The sequence below is a fragment of the Tursiops truncatus genome, chromosome 3 (assembly GCF_011762595.2).
Source record: "Tursiops truncatus isolate mTurTru1 chromosome 3, mTurTru1.mat.Y, whole genome shotgun sequence".
Taxonomy (NCBI): domain Eukaryota; kingdom Metazoa; phylum Chordata; class Mammalia; order Artiodactyla; family Delphinidae; genus Tursiops; species Tursiops truncatus.
In genome coordinates this window covers 106,585,334-106,597,336 of record NC_047036.1, presented here as the reverse complement: position 1 = coordinate 106,597,336, position 12,003 = coordinate 106,585,334, and the positions used below count along the sequence as shown (strand labels likewise).

General features: G+C 36.2%; 1 pseudogene; it reads left to right on the top strand.

Moving 5' to 3' along the window:
• Positions 1-7,508: 7,508 nt before the first annotated feature.
• Positions 7,509-8,111, top strand: LOC101338223 (small ribosomal subunit protein eS7-like; annotated as a pseudogene).
• Positions 8,112-12,003: the final 3,892 nt, after the last annotated feature.

The window sequence follows — 12,003 nt, the reverse complement described above, 5'->3', positions numbered from 1 at the left end:
AATCATTTTACATTCATGTTGGACCTTTTTAGGACTACCTTTGTTACTAGTAAGAACACATCTTAAAATTAATGCCTGGAAAATAAAGAAAAAACAGACAAAAAAATGAGAAATGATATTTGCATTTACACAGCATCCTACCTTTCCCTTAATGATTTTTACAATCAGTTTCTATTCCTAACCTTAAAACAGCAGAAGCCAAGGCAGTTGTTATTATACTAATTTTATTTATAGTGTTATTTAAACACTATGAGATTTATTTTTGCAAAGTGATGAGGCCAATAAGTAATACCACTGGGACCAGGACTTGGATTTTCTGGATCACAATCCACTATTCTGACATATTTGAATTTTGCTGCATTCGCAGCCAATAATTCAGTCACTTCGTGATCACGGGTATATTTGTTAAACAGCGCTACCACCTGCTGGTAAGTTTTCCAATAATTCACAGTATAGCAAACCTAAAACAGGAAACAAATAAAAGGATAACCAATATAGCAATAGTTTACAATTACATTTACCTGCCACATTCTAACTGTACTTTGTAACTGTGCTATCATATCTGCTTAGGCGCTCCTTTACAGGTAGCCAATGAATCTTCCAACCTTAAATGTCCAAACATTTCTTTTCTCAAGATCTTATAATTACATTAATTTTGTCTACTTCTTAGAATATGCATATTTGGGAGAACATTTTACTAAACTTTTATACAATACGATAACAAACTTGGTGCCTACCAATAAGGTAAGTCAGTAATACCCAAATCTGTGTACATAAAATCATCATCTGGTGAGGAGTGAGGGCTATTATGGTAGCAAAGGCCTGTCTCCCTACATAAAAAAATAGAAAGCCAAAAAATACCACCGCATTCCTGAAGGGATTGCGGAGATCAGTGCCATTATTGAGGACTTGAAAGATGCAGGAGTGGTGATTCCCACCACATCCCCACTCAACAGTCCTATTTTGGCCTGTGCAAAAGAAAGATGGATTTTGAAAAATGACAGTGGATTACCGTAAGCTTAACTGTGACAGTGAATCCAATTGCAGCTGCTGTACCAGATGTGGTTTCATTGCTTGAACAAATTAACACATTCCTTGGTATCAAGTATTCAGCTATTGACCTGGCAAATACCCTTTTCTCCATAAGATCCACCAGGAGCAGACTTTTTTTTTCAGCTGGCAAGGCTGGCATTATACCTTGACTGTCATATCTCAAGAGTATATCACAACTGTCTAGGCCTATATAATAACTTAGCCCAGAGATGTTGATCACTTTTCCTTCTATAAGATATCATACTGGTCCATTACATCAATGACATTACGCTGATTGGAACTAGTGAGCAAGAAATAACTAGTTTAGCCTAGGCATTATCTGATCCACCAAGCTACACAGTTGGGCATGCATAGAAACACTCCATAATCAAATGAAAGTGGTATATACTTGATTGGCCTCAAGCAGGCACACGGTTTTTCACTTTGCTTGGAAGGAGAAATGGCCAGATGTATGATTATAAGCTGGCTCATGGGTTGTGGTCAACGGTTTGGCTAGTCAGTCAGGGATTTGGAAGAAACATGATTGGAAAATTTATGAGGAGGAAATCTGGGGAAGAAGTACAGGGGTTGACCCCTCTGATTGGGCCAAAACATGAAGATATTTGTATCCCATGTAATTGTTCAGCAAAGGGTGACCTCAGCAGAGGAGAATTTTAATATTCAAGTGGATAAGATGAACTGTTTTGTGAATACCAGGCAGTCTCTTTCCCCAGCCACCCCTGTCATTGCCAAATGGGCTCATGAACAAAGTGGCCATGATGACAGGGACAGAGCTTATGCATGGGTTCAGCAATATGGCCTTCCATACACTGAGGCCAATCGGGCTATGACCACCACTGAGTGCCTCATCTGCTAGCAAGAGAGACCAATTCTGAGTCCCTAATATGGCACCAACTCCCTAGTAGTAGGTGGATTACACTGGACCACTTCCATTATCCAAGGGGCAGTGTTTTATGCTTATGGGAATAGACACTTACTCTGGGTACGAATTTGCCTTCCCTGCACTCAATGTTTCTTCCAAAACTACCATCCATAGACTTAAAGAATGGTTTATCCATCATCATGGTATTCCACACAGCATTGTTTCAGCTCAAGAAAATCACTTCACAGCAAAAGAAGGGCAGCAATGGGCCAGTGTTCATGGAATTTATTGGTCTTACCATATTTCTCACCACACTGAAGCAGCTGGCTTGATCAAATGGTGTAATGGTCTTTTGAAGACTTAGTTACAGTGCCAGTAAGGTGGTGATACCTCACAGGGCTGTAGCAAGGTTCTGCAGAAGGCTGTACATGCTCTAAATCAACATCCTGTATATGGTGCTCTTTCTCCCGAAGCCAGGATTCACAGGTCCAGGAGTCAAGGAGTAGAAATGGCAATGGATCCACTCAATATTACCCCTGGTACCTCTAGCAAAATTTTTGCTTTGTGTTCTTCAGGCTATATACTCTGCTGGACTGGGGATTTTAGTTCCAGAGGAAGGAATGCTTACACCAGGAGATGATTCCACTGACCTTGAAGTTAATAGTGCCAACACCCCACTGGCCACTTTGGGCTCCTCATGCTTCCAAATCACCAAAGAAGGGTGTTTCAGTGTAAGCTCGGGTAACTGATCTCATACCAAGAGGAAATTGGACTACTACTTTACAATGGCAGCAAGGAAGAGTAAGTCTTGAATACAGGCAATCTCTTAGGGTGTTACTTAATATTATCATATCATGTGATTAAAGTCAATAGAAAACTACACTAACCAAATCCAGGCAGGACTACTAATGGTCCGGACCCTTCAGGAATGAAGGTTTAGGTCACCCCACCGGTTAAAGAACCATGACCAACTGAGGTGCTTGGTGAAGAAAAGGGGATAGAGAATGGATAGTGGATAAAGGTAGTTATAATTACTAGCTAAAACCATGTGGCCAGTTGCAGAAATTAGGCCTGTTTCTATACCACTCAGATATACACACACATAGGCATGCTTGTTCTCTTTCCTCTCTTATTTTCTTATAATGTAAGGTAAAATATATTGACTTTACAACATATATTTAAGTATTGTTAATTTAACATCATAGTATAAGTTACAGACTATCAAAGAGAAGACTAACCATCACTCAAGAACTCTACCTCCTTTACCGGCAAAGCAGTCAGTGCATTTTCAATTGTACACAGGAGAGTTGTAGCACAACAGGCAAAATTATGATCTTATTTTCACGAATTGCATCTTAAGTATGGTTTAAGGAGATGAGTATGGGTGCAAAGTTAACAAAAGGTGTAGTTGGGTTGGATAATTTTATGTGTCAACATGAGTGAGGCATGGATGCCTGGATTATATCTTACTGGGGGAGTGTTTTGAGTAGATTTCTGGTTGACATTGGTACCCAATAAAGTAGAAGGCCCTGTACAATATGGTTGGGCATCATCCAATCTGCTGAGGGCTGACTAAAACAAAATGTGGAGGAAGGAGAAATTTGCCTCTTTGTTTCCTGCCTCACAAGTTGAGCTGGGACAGCTCATCTCATCTTCTCCAGCATCAGTCTGAATTCACATCATCATCTCCTCTTGTTCTCAGGCTTTCAGACTTCGACTCAATCACACTACCAGCTTCCCTGGTGCTCCATCTTGCAGATGGCATCTCGTGGTACTTCTCAGCCCCCATAACCATGTGAGCCAATTTCTCATAATAAATCACCATGTATATACAAACACATACCCACATATATACCTATCCTATTGCTTCTGTTTCTCTGGAGAACCCTAACACCAGGTTTATCTCCTGAACATTCTAATTCATTTCTGGATTAGAATCAGGAAAAAAATGTCTTTTAATGAGCACCCCAAGTGATTGTCATGATGAGGAAAGTTGCAAAGCTCTGACTTAAGCAAACAATTCATCTTGGGCTCTAACCATAATTAGCTCAGAGAGTCTAATAAGGTCAAATAACCCTTCTAAAACTCAGCTCTTCATAAGAGAAATATGCAGACTGTAGTAAATTCCAACCACTAGATAGAACCTTCCTTTGTGGACAAAATCTTTGCAAAATAAAATATTCTGGATAGCCACAAAATTGATCTACGGAAGGCACACCCATGTGATAACTGAATTTTCACATATTGGATAATTTGTTTTATTTAGTCAGCAATATTGAACTTACAATTAATTATCCCACTAGACCATGAAGAGTTGCGAAATAAATATGTTAACCTTAAAAAATAATTGGAGAAAAGAAAAAAAGACTGTCAACATCAGTAGGTTTGGGAAAGTAAGAATTAAAAGTGTTTTCCCAACTGCTAGATGTTTTGTCATAATCCTTTACCTGCTCACAGAGTGTAACTGCACAATGTCAGAGTAGAAAGATAATAACCAGGAAAAACTCAAGAGATTCTTGGCTGTAACTGCATTAGTTAACAGCCTCCATATGCTGAAAATCAAATGCCCCACAACTATTAGGAGAAAAATCAGTGAAAAATTAGCCTTACTAGGAAAATGTTGGACGTTTAAATGAACAATGTTAGAAGGAAGTAGAGGCTGGTGTAGGACAGGCTGACTTGGGAAAAGTTTGTGAAGCCATTAGGTGACTTACATATTCTTTATCTCATAATTAACTTGTAAAACCAATTCAGTCAGCCCTCCATATCCATGGGTTCTGCATTCTTGGATTCAAACAACCATGGGTTGAAAATTGTGAGATACAGATCAAGACAGAAGGATGGACTGCACTGGCAAAACACAAAATCCTTGCAAGTGAAAACATCTGTGACTCATTCAATGAAAGGACAATACAGAAGCTCTGAGAATTTTGCTCCACACACCTTTATCCTCAGACTCACCAGCATTTAGTGTTACAAGGAGAGCTAAACCTTCCAAGTGGTAAACAGGCAGATTGTCCAGGAATGGGCTGCTTAGCACTGAGGTAGGTAGTTAGGGCTTTTGCCAGCTCACGTTTGAGGTTTTTTGATTCATAGGTATGTTTTCATCTGGTCATTTAAAAAAATCCTCTTCTTCAATTCTCCCTTATGTTGGATATTTCTAGCTGGTGTTATAAGACTGCAAAGCTGCCCTTCAGTCTAATCACGTTTTACCTATGAAAGAATGTGAGCTGTGAGTAACAAACCAGAACTGGTAGTCTCACATAGCAAATAATCCAATAATTTTTCCTGCTTACTGAAACTCCACTGATTTGCTCTATCCAAATTGACAACAGAGTGTGTACTCCACATTGAAAACTAGCTATGTTACAGCTAGAACATCAAACTATCTGCCCTGTCTGGATGGGATTTGTTCCTTGGGTGTATCACACCAAATTCATTAAAATTCAAGAAAAATAGTTTCTAGTGGAACCACAGGAAAAAAAAAATCTCTTGATCTTTTATTTTATACACCTTCCACAGGTGCCCTATATCACATTGAATAGTGATAAATTTGACTGGATCAGAAACCTAGGAATCTTTCTTTATTCTTCTATTTTCTCCTTCAACTCCAAAGTGCAATCTATTTCCAAGATTCTCATTTTTTGCTCCCAAATATTTTTGAATCTGCTCAGTTTTCTCCATATCCATGACATCAACTAGCCTAAAGTGCTGTTACAGTAGACTATGATTAATAAAATAGCCTACAAAATCTTCCTGCATCTAAACTTGCCCTTCTGTAGTTAATCCTCTATTCTGTAGTCAAAGTGATCTTTCTAGAAGACAAACAAATATCGATCATATTTTATGTTCTGCTTGAACTCCCTCATACCTTTACTATTTCCCTTAGGAGCTTGTTATTTACAGTGTGGTCCATGAGCCTGCAGCGTCAGCAATACCTAAGAGCTTAGGAGAAATGCAGAGTAGCAAGGTCCATTACAAACCTAGTGAATAAGGCTCTCTACACTGTAAAATTTCTGTATGGTTTAAATGCACGTTAAAGTTTAAGAACCACTATGTTAGGATAAAATCCAAACTCATGGCTCACAAAGCTTTTGATGAACTACCCAGAAATTAGCTTTCCTGACACTTCTCTTGACAACCCCCATCCATCCAGCCTATAAAGATGCTATGTGGTCTCTTGCATCTAGATTTTCAAATGTTGGTTTACTTTTCCTGAATACTCTTTTCCACACTGCCCCAACTTCTTCCTTGCTAACTCCTATTCATTTTAATTATTCTCCCAATAAATTTTTCCTTATAAACTGAGATATGTATTTCAACTAGGTATTTTAATGACACTCTATACTTCCTTACAATAGAACTTCTCTCACTATTTTAATAGACTATATCCTCCAGAATACTGTAAGCACTCTAGAAATAGAAAACTAGCTTAATATGTCAGTTGTTGTATATCCAACACCAAAAGTTAGCACATACTAAGTGTACAATATTTAGTAAATAAATGTTGACAAAAAATATACCTGATAGCTTAGTTGTTTCTTCTCCCTATGCAGAACTATGCAGAAAAACTATGATTTTTTTTTTTTTAACTCCCAGGAAAACTAATTCTAGAAACCTAGGCTGAATGTAGTAGAAGGATGTCTTCAGGTAGTCACTCGCATGCAGTTAGGGAAGAGGAGGCAATCTGGGAGGCAGTATCTCAGACGATAAATTCAAAGCCAGGTAACCTGTCAGGGAAGTTGTTAAGCTGAAAGTGGCAGTGAATACAGGAGATTCCGGTATGCATGAATGGGGAAGACACTAAGTAAATCAGATGGGAGCAAGATGGTTTGAAGTGGGGCAGAGATATTGAAAAATTCACTGAGTCGTAGAATATACAACACAGGTTTAAACTGTATGAGTCCACTCATATCAGATTTTTTTCCCCACTAAATACGTACTACAGTGCTATACAATCCATAGTTGGTTGAGTTTGAATTTGCAGGTGCAGAATCATGGATAGAGAGGGCTAACTGTAAAGTATGCAGAGGGTCAGCACCCCTAACTTCCTCACTGTTCAAGAATCAACTGTAGCTTGTGAGGAGAAGTCTGCAACCTTAGCAATAAATGCATGGTTCAAAGAGTAAAAAACCCAACTGTTCATAATGTTATGTTTTGTTCTCTTTCAAGGATATTTCTTCCTCATCCCCCTGCTCAATCCTTTCATCTATAAGTAAATTCCACTACTAAATGCAGAGGAGGATTTCACACTCCAAGTGGTGACATTTTCCTTTTTAAAATCCTGTTATACTCTCTATAACTTCTATGTGGAAAATGAATTATTGGGTTTCCAGAGTAGAGGCTAGGAGACCAGTAAACCAGACAAGCAATTACAGGAGGCTGCACAGAGATTGTGGTAGTGAAGGTAGAGAGGATGGGTACACTTGAGTGATACTAAAGAGACAGGGTTGATTAAATGGATTATAAACTGAAATGTAACCTCATTAGCTGCCTTTTTAATAACTTAGTATCTGATTATATTTCACACATTGCTGAGGAAATTGTAAAAATAAAGAATTCTCTTCCTAGGTCAGTGTCCAATAAGGAGAATATGTTTAGTTAGAGTGTGAAGATAGTGAAGCCCAATGGTGAAAAGTGGGATGAGTTTTAGTCCAGCATCTCTCAGGGTCTCCTTGAGCTGAAAATGAATTCAGACCTTAAGTCCCAGATAAGAGAGCTGAATATAACAGCAGCCAGCGAAAGTAAGTTGATAGCGGTCAGAAAGCTATTATGATCATTGTTCCTGTTCCTCAACTGAAATCTTTCGAGAAAAACCAAGTCTGGTAAGTACTTGAATTGGAGAAAATGTTCAGTGAGAAATACATTATCTTTAAAGCCCAGAGGAGAATTCCGCCTAAGCCAACCAGAAACGGCTGTACAAAAAAATAAGCAAAAGCATCCTAGAAACCATACTCTGACAACCATGCACATGTGATCCTAGAGGACTTAGTCTTTCCAAGTGAAAGTGTAGGCAAGAGAACCCAGGTGAAACTGAATGCCAACTAACTCAAAGATTCATTTGGATAAAACACAGCAGAATAATGTGGAACACAAGGTTGAAACTTTTTCTGTTGTCTAAAAGGGCAACACAGGCAAGGATGTTAATTTTAAATACCCAGAGTCTCAGTTCTCAGTTGTAAACAAAAATGACTAAAATATTATTACAAAATATTTTAAAATAATGTAAATTTCATAGTTTAATTTAAAAGACATTCTAGAAATAAGAGAATCTCCTTTTCAGAGGATGATTAAACTCCCAACAAGCTAAAGCAAAGTCATCCTATATAGGTTCTTATTCCAGAAGGTACCATCAAGTTCTTGTTATCTGAAACTACTTATTATCTAAGAGAATGAGTTGATAATACTTAGGTTACATCACTTCGCTTTACTGTTTTTAATATTGCCAAGAAGACAGCAGTAGCGAGCAACAGAGAGATCTTATTAACACCTTCTTAACACCTCATTAATACCCTGTGCATTCACCACAGACCAAAATCCAACTTTGGAAATAAGGAACAAGTCCTAAGTTAAGGCCTACTTTAAATCTACCCTAAAACAAATTAAAACCAAGTCTTGAAAGATCAGCAAGAAAGAAATATTTTGAAGATTGATGCCACAAGTAAGAGGAGATTAAGAAACACCCTGGGCTTTCCAGAGATTCTAACAATGCATAAAGTCAAACCTACACAAGTCCAATGTGATGAGTTAGTAAGTTACCTGCAGGTTAAAAGAAAAAAATATTCAAAATTTCTACAATGCTTTATGAATAATGTGCAGTACACATGAAAATTATACATACAAAGCCAGAAATATTGTTATACATAGTTAAGGAAAAAAGCAGTCAATAGACACCAACCCTAAAACGGCTAAGCTGGTGAATTCAGCAGACAAAAATTGAATACAGGTATAATAAATATGTTCAAAACACAAAAGGAAAATACAGTCAATATATGAACAGATAGGATATATGAGCTGAAAAATGAAAATTATAAATAGTATTATATCCATGAATGATTAAATATGACAGGAATTTCACTTCCTGCATAGCAGAAAACCCCACAAGATACATGGAACAAATGATTTAAACATTATACAAAAGACAGAAAATGATTCTTATTCCCTTAGAGAAAGGAAACAAAGTTAGGCATATAATTGCCAGAGTCTGCTGTTTGGAGGCATTTCTGTGTCACACCTCAGAGAGGGGCAACCCTGTCAAAGTCTTATTTTCACTGAGTATAGGGACAAAAATGAGAGTTCAGGGAGGCAAAACAACTAGACTGTGTGAGATAGAGTAGTGGAGAAAGGGAAATTACAGAGAAAGAGAGCACACACTCCAGAGATGCACAGAGAGAGGGGTTCCCTCAAATATTTGGCTGAATACTGATTTTCTCATGTATGAGACAAACTATCCAAGATTAGAAAAGTATGAAAAGCAATAGGTCAAACAATTTCTACAATACACACAGGGCTAAGTATAATTTATGATCCCAATAGTCAGAGTTTAAATAGCCAATGAGGCATTGGATATCCAATGGGGCTTCAATGACCTAAGTCTACACTAAATAATCTTAAAAGCAAGCCCCAGAAGTCTGAAATTCATATAAAACTTAATTTCAACATTCTTTAAAGGAATACAATTCAATTCAACCTTTAACAATATCCAGCATCCATTCAAAAATAACAAGATAAGCAAAAAAGCAGGAAAATATTACGTATACCTATAGAAAAAACATCCATAGACACAGAACATTAAGTGCCAAAAGTGATTGATATAGCAGTAAACATGTTTAAAAAAAGTTATGATAAAGATTATAAATCATCAAGGATTTAAAGGAAAACATGAACATAATGATTCAAGAACTGGAAGAGACTAAAATCAAACTTCTAAAGATGAAAAATAAAATACTTGACATAAAAAATACAATACATGGAATTAAGAACAGATTAGAAGACAGTAAAGAAAATATCGGTGAATGAAAGAAATAAGATAGGAAGTAAAACTGATCTTGATCTCAAATAACATGCTTGTCCACACAGAAAATCCTAATGAAACTATAAGAAAACCAACGAAATTACAAAGTGAATTTAACAACGTTATGGGATCCAAGATAAATATATATTAGCTACAAAATTAAGAAATAATTTTTAAAATGCAAAAATAACATCTAAAAGCATAAAATATTTAGGAATAAAATTAATGAAAGATGTGGAAGAACTGTACACTAAAAAGCTACAAAACACCATTCAGAGAAATTAAAGATCTTAAGAATTAGGAAAATGTACATTTTTTATTGGAAGATTAAATTTTGTTAAGGTATCAATTCTACTCAAATTTATCTGTGGATTTAATACAGTCCCCCCTCCAAACCCCTAATAAATGTAGCTCTAGACTAATGGAACAGAATTGAGAGTCCAGAAATAGATTCACAAACATTTATGCTCAACTGATTTTTGACATTTGTACTAACATAATTCCAAAGGGAAAAGCCATTCTTTTTCAGCAAATCATGTTGCAAAAACTATATTAAAAAAAAAAAAAGAAAAAGAACCACCTTGGCTTCTACCTCATGCCATAATACAACTTAATTTGAAATAGCTTAGAGACCAAACAAAAATTAAAACTACAATATTTTTAGAATCATGTATTAGAGGAAGTATTAGTGAACAGTGGTAAAGATTTCTTAGACAAGATACAAAAAAAATTAGCAATAAAATAAAAATAAAAAATTTGACTTCATCAAGATCCAAACCTTCAGCTCTTCAAAAAACACCATTAGAAAAACCATACACTAGAAGAAAATGTTTACAAGATATAGTCCACAACTCAAAAATAAGACAACCACCCTACTATTTAAAAATGGGTAACGGAATCTTAGATAGACTCTTCATGAATATATATGCATATGAAAGATGTTCAACATTGACAGTCATCAAGGAAATACAAATTAAAACCATATTGAGACAGCAGAAGATATTACCAGAAAGGCTAAAAACCCTAAGACTGATTATACCAAGTTTTGGAGGGAATGTAGAACAACCTGAAATCTCTTTGAATCAACCTGAATCTTATACTTTGTCAGAGTATAAAATGATAAAACCACTTTGGAAATTCATTCGAGGGTTTCTTTTAAACATACACTTACTATATGACCCAGAAATTCCATTCAGATAGCTATTTACTTAAAAGAAATAAAAACACGTGACCACACCAGGAGTTATATACACAAATAGTCATAGATATTTCCTGTCTCCAAACTGAAAACAATCTATATGCCCATGAGCATGTGAATGGATGAACTGAAAAGTTTGTATGAGTATTACTCAGTAACAAAACCAAAACATTCAACTATAAATCATGCAAAAATACAAATTTAAAAAGCATATTAGGCAAACAAAGCCAGATATAAAAACAACATGTACTATATGATTCCAGTTATATGAATTTCTGAAACTAACAGTATTATATTAGTGATTGCTTGATGCTTGGGGCAGCAGGGAGAAAGACTAACTGCAAAGGAGATTGAGGAAACTTTCTGGAGGTAATGAAAATGTTGCCTTGATTGGAATGATGGTTACATTGGATACATATATTTTTCAAGACTCAACAAACTACACACATGTAATAGAATTCCTCAATGAAGTTTATTTGTAAGGAACTCTTAGTTTTTCTACTTTTACTGAAAATTAGCAAAAACATACACATATGGTACCAGGCCAACTTGGGTAGGTATCCATTTCCAAAAAGGAAAAGTTAAACAATTAGTCTGAAAGAGCAGTTACTTTATTGACTAACCACATCTTTCTTTCCAATCTTTTATTTCATTTAGAGTCCTCTGATGTAGATCACTATGTTCCCTAATAAATAAACATAATCAAGCGAAAAGAAGAAAAATTAACACATAAGAAATATTAACCATGTCTGTTATACTGCCTGAAATTGATACCCAATGATCTTATCTCATAATCAGCAATGCCACTGCTACAGTCTGAGTGTTTTTGTCCCTCCAAAATTTCTATAATGAAACCTTAATTCCCAACGTGATCGG